This window comes from Lepus europaeus, chromosome 14 (genome assembly GCF_033115175.1).
Source record: "Lepus europaeus isolate LE1 chromosome 14, mLepTim1.pri, whole genome shotgun sequence".
Classification (NCBI taxonomy): Eukaryota; Metazoa; Chordata; class Mammalia; order Lagomorpha; family Leporidae; genus Lepus; species Lepus europaeus.
Genome location: NC_084840.1, coordinates 36,801,631 through 36,816,720, shown reverse-complemented (window position 1 = coordinate 36,816,720; position 15,090 = coordinate 36,801,631). Strand labels below are relative to the sequence as shown.

Here is a 15,090-nt window from a genome sequence, read left to right as displayed (position 1 = left end):
TACACATTATCAATCCATTTGACCTTGACAGCATTAAGGAAAATTTAAGTAGTCTCCGGGAACCTTGTGTCTAAAAAGTTGGGAATGAAAAGGAAAGACTCTTAAGAATGTCTGAATGTTTGTACCACCCCCACCTCCTGGGGAGAAACTATTTGAGACTGAACTGTTAACTGGCAACAGCAGTCATCAGTGTCACCTGCACAGACAGGCAGAGATCTAATAACCACTTACTTGGTAGTCACTCACTTACTCTTTATTTCAAGGTGGATTTTTCATGTAGGTTTTTAAAAATGAAACTTTCTAAAAATTTTTTTGCAGCAGATGGAAATGCACTCATTCATTATTACCCTCCATTATCCTTCTCAGCTGGCAATAACTTGTGGTTGTAAAGCAAAGGAAAAAAAGAGTTTGGGTGATTTTAATCAAAGCTTGGATTCTAGCCCTGCCCTGCAGCAGGCTGTAATAGGAGAAATGTTCCAGCCTCACATTCCAATAGAAATGAAATTTTATGTGACGAGCTCCCCTTCATTAACTGCCACCTCTTGTTTTGCTAAACAGCAAAAATTTCTTAAGCACTGACTACTTCAAATTATGCTAGAGGCTACATGAATTACAGTGCTGTCCTAGATAAATAACTAATCAATAATGAACCGCATTTAACAAAAATTTAAAATAGAATAAATCTTAAAACACTCCAAACAGTGCACAGATACACACACACAAAAATCTAGACTCAACATGCTGCTAACTTTCTCTAGAGAGTACTCTAGATATGAACATCAAAACATTTAAGGTGCTTTTGAAATGTAGAAAACACTATATAATCAAAAGCAGAGGAGCTTTAAAGTCAACTCCACCATTTATAAGTAGTGCAAACTTAGACAAAGGATTTAATCTCTCCAAAAGTGAAATACAAGCATCTACCCTATAGGAGTATAAGGGTTGTTGTAATGATTCAATAGTATATTAAATGTCCAGTGTAGTGCCTGACATATAGTACATGATCAAGAAAGAGAAGCCAGTATTTTAGAGACATTTTCAATATGAAGGACACATTTACTGGTGAGTTTTACTCCTTGGTAGGAAAAGATTCATCATGTCAATAAAACTTACTACTGTTTTGAAAAATAAACTAAAATCACAAGTTTCACAGAAGAAAATGTAATCTGACAATATATAAACTATGAGCATGTATCTTATGGTAAAGTGGAGAATAGGAAACTGCAACTAAGAGGTGAATAATATTTCAAAAGGAGAGTATTTCAACAGCAACAAAAAATACACAGAGATTATTAAGGGCCTGGAGAAGGAAAAAGTCCAAGAAGCAGCTATACCTATTTGTCAAGTTGAAATAGGTCCTGTCTCTTCCCATTATTCTTCCTCCTCTTCTCAACTCCTATAGGGAAGAAATATGTTCTCTTAGATATTGGGAGTCCAGGAAAAAAAAAAAAAAAAAGGCAAGGAAGTCTAAAGTAACAAGATAAGCAAGTAATCTATATGTATTAAGCTACTTGCTAATTCTCTGGGTTAACAGGTTTTTTGTTTTTTTTTTAACTGTATAAGCTTCACTTTAAAACACACATAATTTACTTGAGATCAGGTCTCTGAGTCATTCCACGCCTTACTTTGAATTAACTCAGATAATTCTGACTAGCTAATAATTATGACAAATAGAGATTTCATTTGAGTAAGAGATTAAGGAACTAAAGAAAGAGAAATAGATGATTTTAATACTCTAATATTTTAATAACAGGGCACTTGTAAGATGAGAAAACATTATACAACACAGCAAGCAACAGCAGGCAGAGAAAAGGAGGAGACTGCAAGAAGGTGTGCACCAAGGACTAGGGAACAAATGTGATGATCAACTCACTACTTACTCTGATCTTTTAGAGGCAATAATTTCCAGCACACTTCATTGAAAATCAAATGCTGCCACACATAGATTACCAAAATTTATCAACTATAGTGTTGTGAAACAGAAAATCATATAATTTTATAATTCTACATCTCAAAATGAGGCTTGCCAATACAAAATTATTCTATTTTATGACCAAAGTGTAGTAAATCATTCAAAAAATCAATACCACTCAAAATTCAATGCTCATTTAATCATGCCCTTTTTTTTAAAGAAAATAGTTAAGGATTACAAGAAAGAGGCAATAAAATTTACTTCTTTCAAGATCTCTTTTAACTTTTGCCCTATTTACAAATGTAGAAATATATGCATTTCTCAAATTTAAAACCAAACATACAGAGGTAGCCATTCAATACAGCAATTAAGATGCTTAGGACACCCACATGCCACGTGGGAGTGCCTGGGTCCAAGTCTCAGCTCCACTATGGATTCTACATTCCTGCTAGTGGGCACCCAGGTGGGCAGCAGGTGACGACAGCTCGAGTAGTTGGGACTCTACCACCCATGGGGGAGAAATAGATTGAGTTCCTGGATCTCTTCTTAGAGCTGGCCCAGTCCTCACTGTTGAGAACATTTGAGGAGTGAACCACAGAATGAAAGAGCTTTATTTCTCTCTCTCAAATAAATAAAAATTCAAAATTAATAAAATCTAACATACAAAATTATGCAGAGAAACTATCTTCCAGTTGGGCAAAAGATTCTTTGAATGACAACTCAACACAAGTCACTGAGTCAAATGCAAATTCTATCAACTTTCCATACACAAAGAAAATGTTTCCTGATCTAATTCAGAAATAACTGCACTATAAAATTGAGGCAGACAGTCTATGCACCATATCTCATGATCTCACTGGATCTTGAGTCCATACATTAAAAAAAAAAAATCTGTCATTTATATTGAAGTATTTCACATCCTAAGATATAATTGTCACAGGAAATCTCTTTCTTGTTTAACCAATTACCTCTGTGGCTGGCACCTATATATTTTATTTTGCTTTCTACTCAAATCTGAAGGGAAGACACCTTTGGAGAGGGAAGAAATAAGTTACTTCAAATTCCTGTGCTTTCTGTTTCCCTTTGCAACTACACCTCGATAGTTAGCAAAAAACAGAAAAAACAAAATGGGGCGGGGGGGGGGGATGGTTAAATAATAGAATTAGAGATGGCACTGTGGTAAGTACACCCTTTCAGTACAACATAGAATTTGCAAATGAAATATGACCCCAAAAAGTTTATTCAAAAAAGAATAGGCCCACGAATACAAAGGTAGAGAATATCATATATTCATATATGGCCCACAGACACACACTTGCCTGGAAATAATAAACTGACAGAAAAACAAGCTAAAGATCTGGGAAAGTGACAATAAAATGTCAGGAACAGGGAAAAGTGAGGGGTGGGGTGAGGGGCAGAATCTCACTCTAATGATATCCTCTAATAAGACCCTCAAGCCAAGTACCAGGATATAATAAGTGCTATAATGTATTGAGTACCACATTCGGGCATTATGCTAAGCATAACGTACATATGTTAGCTCATTTATGCCTGATAACATCTGTGTGCAGTGGGGATTATTGCGCTTATTTTGCAAGTAAGACGGAAAGTTCAATGGCTTTAGCTCAAAGTCTGTATTAACTATGCTGAGCTTGCACAAGATCCACAAAAGGTATTATTGTTATTACCAGAATTCAGTTCAAATTAATGCCTAAAACCTGGAAACTTTCTGAAGGATCCATTTACATCTTGCAACATTCTCTTTATGCCCCCAGAGAATCCTAAAAACTCTTATAAAGAGTTTCCAAATTCCTGTCCTATGTTGCCTACAGGAAGTTCCTGATTTCGAAAAGCACTATGTCTGTCTACCCTAACCCTCCTCCGGAAAAAAAGCTCTCTCAGTATTTCTCTTGATCCATGCACTCACATACTTCAGGTCTTTTTGGAATATCCCCTGGCAATCATCCAAAGACTAACTTGTACTTACTTGCAAAATTTCTTCAAACTTTCCAGGTATCATAAGTCACTATGTGTCCCAATTAGACACATCATCCATTTGGATATTTTATGACACAATTACTTCTCTCTGACCATCCTTCCTCCAATGTCACCGAATACTCTCCATTCTCATATCAGCATGCTCCCTTAACTAGAGGCTTCATTAGCTTCGCTTAACTGTATTCACTATTGTAGCAGAACAGGCACTGGATGGAAACCCAGAGACCCAAGGCCTTTAGTCCTGGTTCTCTTAACAGCTGTGTTAACTGAAACAAATCATTCCACCATTCCGGAATCAGTTTCTCAAACATCAATGCAGAGAATCAGACTCAAAACTAGTTCCCAGCTCTAAAGATTTCTTTATGAAAAAAGTAATAAGAGCACAAACATGAAAACAGAAAAATGTTAGAAAAAACTGAAATTATTTCAAGTTTCTTAAATTTTAAAAATTAAATATGTAACATTAAAATCACAAGAACAGAATTCTTAAATTTCAAAACATGGGGGCCAGCGCTGTGGCGTAGCAGGTAAAGCCACCATTTGCAGTGCCAGTATCCCATATAGGCGCCAGTTCAACTCCCAACTGCTCCACTTCCCATCCAGCTCTCTGTTATGGCCTACGCTGGCAAAGCCCAGTTAACTTTAAAGGTTTTAAAAACAATGAAGACCTAGATTTTTATTTGTCTGTCAAATAAAGAATGGAAATGGACAATTTAATGGCCTTTGTCATGCTTTGAAAAAAAATTTTTTTAAAGATTTATTTATTTGAGGCGGGCGCCGTGGCTCAACAGGCTAATCCTCCGCCTTGCGGCACTGGCACACCAGGTTCTAGTCCCGGTCGATCGGGGCGCCGAATTCTGTCCCGGTTGCTCCTCTTCCAGGCCAGCTCTCTGCTGTGGCTAGGGAGTGCAGTGGAGGATGGCCCAAGTGCTTGGGCCCTGCACCCCATGGGAGACCAGGAGAAGCACCTGGCTCCTGCCATCGGATCAGCACGGTGCGCCGGCCGCAGCGGCCATTGGAGGGTGAACCAACGGCAAAAGGAAGACCTTTCTCTCTGTCTCTCTCTCTCACTGTCCACTCTGCCTGTCAAAAAATAAAAAATAAATAAATAAATAAAATAAAATAATAAGAATAACTGGGCTCTGATTATAGACACTCTCCTATTTACAAAATACTATGCAATATTCCATATGCTACACATTTGTTTAACACACCAACAGTTTTTAAAATACTAACTGGAATAGTAGTCTTATGCATCAACCTGGCTGGATAATAGTACCCAGTTATTTAATCAACTACCCATTTAGGTGGTGTTGTAAATGTATTTTGTATATGCGGTTAACAGTTTCAATCAGCTGCCCTTTTTTTAAAAGATTTATTTATTTGAAAGTTCACTCCTCAAATGGCTGCAACAGCCAGAGCTGAGCTGATCTGAAGCCAGGAACCAGGAGCTTCTTCCGGGTCTCCCACACAGGTACAGGGGCCCAAGCACTTGGGCCATCTTCTACTGCTTTCCCAGGCCATAGCAGAGAGCTGGATCGGAAGTGGAGCAGCTGGGACTCGAACTGACACTCATATGGGATGCTGGCACTGCAGGTGGAGGCTTAGGCCACTAGGCTACAGCGCTGGCCCCCTCATCTGACTTTAATACAGGAGATTATCATCAAAATGTAAGTTGGACCCACCAAGTCACTTGAAGGTCTTAAGAGCAAAAACAGGTTTCTCAGAAGAGAATTCTGCTTCAAGACTGCAGAATCAACTCCCGCCTGAATTTCCAGCCTGCTCGCCCAACCTACAAATTTTGTGCTTGCCAACACCTGCCACTGTGAGCGAATTCCTTAAAATAAATCTCTTTGTAAAGAAAAATGCATGCATCCTCATACATTGTATAGGAAACTGGTCAGTTACCACGGAGACCCTACATTCATACACTAACACAGTGAAAGTCAAACTGGTACTTTTCCTTTTTCAAGGGTTAACAGATGCCTGTATCTTAGAAGTCCTTTAAAATACCAAACCATTTTAAGTAAGTGCTCAGACGGTTATTTTTGTTAAGGTAGAACTTTCTACCCAAGACCAAAAAACTAGCAATGCCATTATTGCACTATAGTCATTAATCATTAAAATCAATCCACAAAGAACTCCCTGACTCAACACAAATTCTAAGGATTAATTATTATAAGTGTAGAATACAAAGTTAAAAAGAATTGCTAATTAGTGAGTGAGAAAATTGACACCAAAATATATCTTTACAGGCTGAAATGCTGAACTTAAAACACATGCAAGACAAAATTGGTAAGAATAAATGTGTTAAAGCCCTGCATTTCAGTTTGAAAATCAGTTAAGTTCAGGAGATAAGACTAATAGAGAGTTCCTACTAAAATTCTAAGAGCTTTAGCTTACCAAATGCCTAATACAAGAGTAAAATGGGTCTGCTTAAATGCTAATGCAATCTGAGACTTCACTGATATTAAATACTCAATTATAGTACAGACTGGTGGCTACCTTACCGGAAGTAACTGTCCAAAAATTTGCTGCCTTCATCAGACATGTAACATAATGTAAACAATTATGGAAACCATATTTTCAGGATACTGACAACCTAATGTTTCCAGAAGAAGATGATCATTATGGTGAGGGATTCAGATGCCAGAACCATTCAACCTGGAGAAGAGACAACCATCTTCAAATATGCAACAAAATTTTGTTCAGCAAAGAGAAAATAGATATTCTGGGTTGCTCTGGATGATAAAACTAAAACCAACAGATTAAAAAAAAAAAAAAAAAACCACAATAGGTAGTTTAGACCTGTCATAAATTTAAAGAATAAGGGCCAGTGTTGTGGTATGGCAGCTTAAGCCACTGCTTGTGATGCTAGCATCCCATATCAGAATGCTGGTTTAGGTCTCAGCTACTCCACTTCTTTTTTTTTTTTTTTAATATAAATTTTTTTTTAATTTGACAGAGTTATAGACAGTGAGAGAGAGAGAGAGAGAGAGAGACAGAGAGAAAGGTCTTCCTTCCGTTGGTTCACTCCCCAAATGGCCACTACGGCCAGCGATGCACTGATCCAAAGCCAGGAGCCAGGTGCTTCTTCCTGGTCTCCCATGAGGGTGCAGGAGCCCAAATACTTGGGCCATCCTCCACTGCCCTCCCAGGCCACAACAGAGAGCTGGACTGGAAGACGAGCAACCCGGACTAGAACCCGGCACCCATATGGGATGCCGGTGCCGCAGGCGGAGGATTAACCAAGTGAGCCACAACACCAGCCCCAGCTACTCCACTTCTAACCCAGCTCCCAGCTTATGCACCTGGGACAGGAGCTAACAGCCCAAGTATTTGAACCCATGTCATTCAAGTGGGAGACTAGGATGGAGTTCCAAGCTCCTAGCTTTGGCCAGGCCCATTCCAACCATTAAAGCTATCTGTGCAATGATCCAGAGATTGAAAGATATTTTCATCTTTCTCTCTCTTTCAAATAAATACATAAATCTATAAAAAAAAAAGTTAATAAAAAGATTAACCATATAACTGGAATCACCCAACAAGGAAGCAAGATTGTACATAAAAAAAAATAACTCCATGTCTTAGCCCATGGTGTGCTGCTATAACAAAATACCACAGATTGGGTAATTCATAAACAATGGGAGTTTATTTGGCTCACAGCTCTGGAAGCTATAAAGTACAAAAACATGGTGTGGGCATCTGTGCTGTCATAACATGGCGAAAAACCAAATACAGAGAGAGCCAAACTCCCATTTATTAGGAACACACTCCCAAGATAACTTCGTTAATCCGTTCATAAGAGCAGAGCCAAAATGACCTAATCACATTTTAAAGGCTTCACCTCTTAATACTCTTAGAATGGCAATTAAATTTCAACATGAGTTTTGGAGGAGACATTCAAACCATAAAGCAGTCCCTGTCATTATAAGTATTCCTACAAGGGCCATATGTCTTGGGCCATATGTCTTCTGGAGTGGGATGGAGTATGAGGATATTCAAATTAAGTAGAAGACTGGATAAAGTGACTATTATAGATTCACTCCAGTTCTGTAGTGATAATATTTTAACTGCAGAAATAAAAGAACAAGTTGAGTCAGGAAACTAATTACATAATGCAAGCTAGATGGGTGAAAAGGAAGAAGAAATGAGAAAGTGATTCTAATGTACTCAAAGATATTCAAAAATAGATGGCAAATAAGGAATTAAAAGTGAGATGTAGCTAAAAAAAAAAAAAAAAAAAAAAGAGAGAGAGAGAGACCTGGATTTAGGGTTAAAACAGCTGGGCTGCATTTCAGTTCCAACACAACCTAGCTCTGTAGGACACTGGGCAAGTCAACCTTTCTGGGGCTCAGAATTTTCCATCTCTGAAATTGGGATAACACCTGTCCTGACCTAAAGACCAAATGACTACATAATAAAAATAACTTACACATACATTATCATTGTTATTTCTCCACATTAGTCAGACTCAGCTTTGCTCAACACACTTTTTAAAAAGAGTGTAGGGGCCGGTGCTGTGGCATAGCAGGCTAGGCCTCCACTTGCAGCACCGCCATCGCATTTGGGCGCCAGTTCAAGTCCTGGCTGCTCTACTTCCAATCCAGCTCTCTGCTATGGCCTGGGAAAGCAGTGGAAGATGGCTCAAGTGTTTGGGCCCCTGTACCTGTGTGGGAGACCTGGAAGAAGCTCCTGGCTCCTGGCTTCTGATTGGCACAGCTCTGGGTGCTGTGGCCATTGGGTAATGATCCAGTAGATGGAAGACCTTTATCTCTGTCTCTCGCTCCCTCACTCTCTAACTTTGCCTCTCAAATAAATAAAATCTTTAAAAAATAAAAAAGAGCATGAAAAACCTAGAATCTTAAAAGATCAACCAAAATAAGGCCTTATACAGTGACAGAAGAGGCAGAAAGTATATTTTAGCTCAGAATCCTAATGAAATAAAGATCACTTTATTGGAGAAAAACTAAAAAGACCTCTACTACAGATTAAATTAAGTATTCTTAAAAGGGATGTTGTTTACTTGTCTTCTACAACCAAAGAAGAGAGATTGAGAAGTGGAGGACTCCTTAATGAATGCAAGTGAGATTTCAGGTAGGTCTAAGGAAGAATATTTACATACTTGTCTTGAGATCAAATAAAACCTGTAAGTCACAAAACAACAAAGGAATTATCATTCCTTCCTTTAAGGTTGGTAACACCCTGGAAGAGTCAGTCTATGGAAGTTCAGGAATTAAACCACCTGTCCCTAGATTGGTCAAAATTTACCATCCTTAAGGGAGCTAAATCAAACTATCTCCCCATAATCCTTCTACCTCTGGATCTCAGTGAACTGGAGCTAGTAAATGTTTATTAGAGAAGAAATAAAGTTAGCAACTCAGAGTATAATTATTTCTATTTGAAAGGCAGAGAGACAGAAATTTCCATCCACTGGTTAACTCCCCAAAAAGCTAGCAACAGCAGGGGGTGGTCCAAACCAAAACCAGGAGCCAGAAACTCAATCCAGGTCTCCCACATGAGTGGCAGGGACCCAACTACTTGAGCCATCACCTGCTGCCTCCCAACGTGCATATTAACAGAATGTTGGAATGGGAATTAGATCCAGGACTGGAATCTAGATACTGTAATGGGATGCAGGCATAGCAAGTGGCCTTTTAATCTCTGCACCAAATGCCCACCCCAGGAGTATATTTCATATGAACTTTTTTTTTTTTTTTTGGACAGAGTGGACAGTGAGAGAGAGACAGAGAGAAAGGTCTTCCCTTTGCCGTTGGTTCATGGCCGCCGCGGTAGCTGCACCGCGCTGATCCGATGGCAGGAGCCAGGTGCTTCTCCTGGTCTCCCATGGGGTGCAGGGCCCAAGGACTTGGGCCATCCTCCACTGCACTCCCTGGCCACAGCAGAGAGCTGGCCTGGAAGAGGGGCAACCGGGACAGGATCGGTGCCCCAACCGGGACTAGAACCTGGTGTGCCAGCGCCGCAAGGCGGAGGATTAGCCTAGTGAGCCGCGGCACCAGCTCATATGAACATTTTACCACAATCAAAACTATAAGCTACCAGCTGGGAGTACCCTGGGTTTGAACTGACCTCAAGCAACTGACTGCAGCTTTCTGCCAATGCAGATCCAAGGTGGCACTCAAGTAATTGAGTTCCTGCCATCCATACGAGATGGATTGAGTCCCAAGCTCCCATCTTCATGTACTCCTCACTCCTTTCACCCTGACATCACTGCAGGCTTTTAAGGAGTGAACACTGTCTCTCTCTCTCTCTCTCTCTCTCTTTCTTACTCTCACTCTCATTCTCTGAAATGATAAAGCAAATGGGTTAAAATATTAACAGGTGCATCTGAATAAGGGGTATATGGGGGCCAGTGCTACGACATAGCAGGTAAAGCCACTGCCTGCAGTGCCAGCATCCCATATGGGTACTGGTTCGAGTCTCGGCTGCTCCACTTCCAATCCAGCTCTCTGCTATGGCCTGGGAAAGCAGCAGAAGATGGCCCAAGTCCTTGGGCCCCTGCACCCAACTGGGAGACCCGGAGGAAGCTCCTGGTTCCTGGCTTCGGATTGGCATAGCTCTGACCATCGTGGGCATCTGGGGAGTGAACTAGTGGATGGAAGACTTTCTCTCACTCTCGCTCTCTCCCCCCCCCCCCGCCTCTCCTTCTCTCTCTGTATAAGTCTGACTTTCAAATAAATCTTAAAAAAAAAAAAAAAAAAAAGAGTATGCAGGTGGTTCTTTGGGTTCTTTGTACTGTTTCTAAAACTGAATTAAATTACTATGAAATGGTCATCAATTAGTTTAAAATATTAGGGATTCACTACAATACTTACTAGCTGCACAGTCCTTAGTTCTTGTGGAAATGTCTAGAACTTGATTACATACCAATTACATGCCAATCTTTCCCCTCCCACTGTTGTAATACAAATTCACTCATATAACAGTGGTCTTCACAGGTTCACAGAAAATGCATATTATGAAAAAACTACATGTGAACATCAATTTTTTTTGTACCAAAATAAACGTATCTTTCAATTACACATTTCCACAAGCTTTCAGGTAGGTCTAAGGAAGAATATAGTGCACACAGTGCTTGGTCACATCTACAATATTTAATCACCATCCTCACAATATTGAAAATGCTAGTGCTAAAATAAACCATTCCTACTTCAACCCTGGCTCAAATCACTCCACGATTCCCAGTTACCACATAAATTATCATTTCGAAAGGCTTGCCGGGTCGTTCTCCTGAGAGCTGACACGGGATCCCCTCCCTAGCCCCTGCAGGCAATAAAGGAGATCAGGTCTGCAGAGTATTTAAAAACTACAAGAAAACCAACCAGAAGTTTTTCTGCTGTACTACCAACAGGAGCTGACTATTCTAAACAAACTCCATGCTAAAATACTTCATACAACCACAACAGATAGCTCTCTCCATCACCCCTTAGAACACCAACGGTGATGGCTGCCTTCCCCCACTGCCACCCAAATCTTTTACCCAAGAGTTTTTTCCTCAAAATCTCAAAATTTTCAAAATGTTTAAAACTAATAACAACAAAGGCTAGGTATGGGCAATCAACATTTTTCTACATTATTTCCAAGTGCAAGGTATCTCATCACTTTAATAGAAAAGCTCATGTAAATTTAATGTGATGCCCTACTTTAACCAAAACTGAGTACAGTCCTGATTAATTTTGCTTTAGTATTACAATTTTTTTAAGGAAAAAAAATTTTTTTAACATTTATTTATTTATTTATTTGAAAGGCAGAGACACAAAGAGAGAAGGAAAGAGAGAGGGAGAGGCAGAGGGGGAGGGAACAGAGAGAGAGAGAGAGAGAGAGAGAGAGAGACCTCCATCTGCTGTTTTACTCCCCAAATGGCCACAATGGCCAGGACTGGGAGAGGCCGAAGCCAGGAGCCAGGAGCTTCTTCCAGGTCTCCCACATAGGTGCAGGGGCCCAGAGACTTGGGCCATCTTCTGCTGCTTTTCCAGGCAAAATAGCAGGGAGCTGGATTGGAAGTGGAGCAGCAGAACTTGAACTGGCACCCATGTGGGATACCAGCACTGCCGGCAACAGCTCAACCTTCTAGGTCACAGCACGGCCCCAGAAGACAGTATTTTCATTATCACTATTTTTATAGTTCCTCTGTCAGAGATACATATTTCATCACAGCAGAAATAGAAAGAAACAGTGAATACAAAAGATTTAGTAATTTGCTGTACCTAATCAACATTATTATTATTTTTTTTTTTTTTTGACAGGCAGAGTGGACAGTGAGAGAGAGACAGAGAGAAAGGTCTTCCTTTGCCGTTGGTTCACCCTCCAATGGCCGCCGCGGTAGCGTGCTGCGGCCGGCGCACCGCGCTGATCCGATGGCAGGAGCCAGGTGCTTCTCCTGGTCTCCCATGGGGTGCAGGGCCCAAGCACGTGGGCCATCCTCCACTGCACTCCCTAGCCACAGCAGAGAGCTGGCCTGGAAGAGGGGCAACCGGGACAGGATCGGTGCCCCGACCGGGACTAGAACCCGGTGTGCCGGCGCCGCAAGGCGGAGGATTAGCCTAGTGAGCCGCGGCGCCGGCCCTAATCAAAATTATTAAAATATATAAAATATCTAAATCCTACAGAATAGCCAAGAATTTATGTCAAGAGAAAACTAAGAAATTTACTCAACAATTAGAACAAACATTCTAAAGATTTTCAAAAACACAGAGAAATCAAATTGAAATATACCATTCAGATAGATAACTAGAAAGTCGCCACAGAAGGCAGGTGCTCTTGTGTTTCAACAATGAGCACCTCCTACAACCATAAACTAAGGTTTAAAGGCTTGCATTCTTTCTCAAGTGCTTTCTCTCTTGAAAACCAGGGGGAAGGGGGCAAGAATACCAAGAATACCATTTTTAAACCAAGATTATGTGGGAGGAAAAAACCAAGCCTTATCAGGTAAACAGTATTGTCTACTTAAATAAGACTAAATTTATGTAGAAATCAACATAGCAGTTAGTTCAACAACTTTAGAGACATCTGTTCATTTTCTAATTTGAAAAATTATTCAATATGCTCATTTATATATTAAAGTATACTTTCCATTTAGGTATGGCTTCATACTTGTAAATATCAGCTATGCTGCTAAGCAGAGACATTCTAACTATGTATCTCACTCAAGCATAGATCTTTAAGGCCATCAGAAACCAGCAAGCAATACACCAAGATACACATAAATGTTAACACTTGCTAATTTACTTCAAATAGTTCATGTCAGACCACTAAATTCCATCTAAGTGCTACCTACAACAACAAAATAATGCTCAAAATAAAAAAAATCTAACGCTTGAAATGTGAAACATCAGAAATGGAGAAAACAATCATCCTCCAATGACAGTATTATGGCTTCCTCCAGGTACCTTGCCCAGCTTGTAGCAAAAATTCAACTCACCATCTACTTAAAAGCTAACAGTCTGCAAAACTGTACTGACTGAGACATCTTAAGATGTAAAAGATGTAGATTAGGAATTACAGATGAATTGCAGTCAATAAAACAAGAATACAATGTAAACGGTAACTAAAATTAATAGTAATTACCTCTGATACTGATAAAAACAAGTCTGCTACTACACACTAACCACTATGAAAGCTAAGTGTGTGCAAGAACATAATCATTGATTTTGGGTTATCAATTGATTTTAAATATTGCTGGTGGTAAATATATGTTTTCCTTGTAGCAGAAATAAAAAAGAACAGTAAAATGTTGGGAACTGCTAATGATTTGCTGCACCTTAATGTAAAATTACCTTACTGGTTTAACTGAAACACCGAGCCCAAAAGAACAGCTTGTAAGGAAAGAAGAAATGTGTTAAAGAGCTGGGCAGGAAAACAATGAAGTGCAGCCGGGAACGTTGACAGCCTGGCTTTCCTGCCACCATCACTGTCATTCTGAACCCACTTAGAAGTTCGTTCGATGACAAAGGAAACAGGACAACCTAAACTCAGCAGGCAAGAGAAGTGTCCAAAAGGAAAACTTCGGCTGGGTGCCTGTATGCAGAGAGCTGTGAAGTCCTGCCAGCCTGAACTGGATCTGGGTGAAGAAGAGTTCAAGTCTGCCCTGGGAATGTAAAACATCCTCCCGAAATCCACGCGGAGGTTAAAACAAATTAAATCAAATCCGTATTAATTGCAAACGAAGCAATGCGAGTTGGGCATCCAGTCGGTGGCTGGTCATCTGTCTGACTGGTTAGGTCAACACGTCCTTCCCATCGACGACCCCCAGAGAAGCAGCGACCCCTCCTCCCCGCCGTCTCCCCGGGACTCAGCCTCTGCCGTCTCGTGCCACCCTCACGGACAACCCGCCGGCGCCCGGACACACCCCCACGAGAGACTGCTGCCCTCGAGACGCATCTCTTCCCAGTGTCAGCCGCACCCCCCGCCCGCCTCAGGGCCTCTCCGGCCTCGGGGTCCTCGGTGCCTCCCCCGGCAGCCCCTAGCCACTGCGCTCGGGGCTCTCCCGGTTCTCCCCGGTCCCGGCCCCCTCCTCAAACCTGGAGTCCCAGCTCTCGCTCTAGCCGCGCGGGGAGTGCCGACTCTCCCGTCCATACCCGGTCTTCCAGTCGCCGCGCGGGGAGATGGCGCGCGGAGAAGCGTCCACGCAGGAGACAAGTGCCTGGGACACCGCGGCTCCGAACTCACCTCCAGTCCGGACTCTGGGAGCCTGGCCCGGAGCCCGGCTTCCGCCCGGCGCGCCCGGCGTTCGCGAGCGGGACCGGAAGTCCCGCCCCGCCTGCTCCCGGCGGGCCCGCCCGCTGTCCCCGAGCGGAGGCGTCTCGCTGGGAGCAGAGAGGGGTCGCAGGCTGCCGGCGCGGGACTGCAGGGCCGCAGCGGGGCTTGGCCTCTAGGGGCGAGGCAGGCTGGAGACTCCCTTCGCGCTCCTCCTCTTTCTGGGGCTTCCTTCAACCCATCTGCCAGTGCTTGGCCAAGGGTCTAGTTTGCTTCAGCCCTGTGAGGAACAAGATGACTCAGACCCTGACCTCTGTCTTCACGGGGTAGATGAGTGTTGACAGAAATAGGGATTAATCACACCTCAAGACAGTATGTCTTTCATTGATTTTATCACCCATGCAACGACCGGCACGGCTGTAGGTGCTGGCTGGAGTTACAGCAATGTCCAGAGGAAAGCCCCC

At 41.8% G+C, this 15,090-nt stretch overlaps 1 protein-coding gene across 27 annotated transcripts in view; it reads right to left on the bottom strand.

The window, feature by feature from the left end:
* Nucleotides 1-14,621, bottom strand: part of DISP1 (dispatched RND transporter family member 1) — a 191,053-nt gene extending 176,432 nt beyond the window's left edge. For 13 of the 27 annotated variants that reach the window (XM_062210395.1, XM_062210418.1, XM_062210428.1 and 10 more), the window contains exons 1-2: nt 14,452-14,621; nt 1,335-1,396 (exon numbers count right to left, since the gene is read on the bottom strand). The gene's annotated coding sequence lies outside the window, so the exon portion shown is untranslated. The remainder of the gene's footprint in view (nt 1-1,334; nt 1,397-14,451) is intronic. The other 14 variants (XM_062210409.1, XM_062210407.1, XM_062210415.1 and 11 more) reach the window with 4 other exon arrangements.
* Nucleotides 14,622-15,090: the final 469 nt, after the last annotated feature.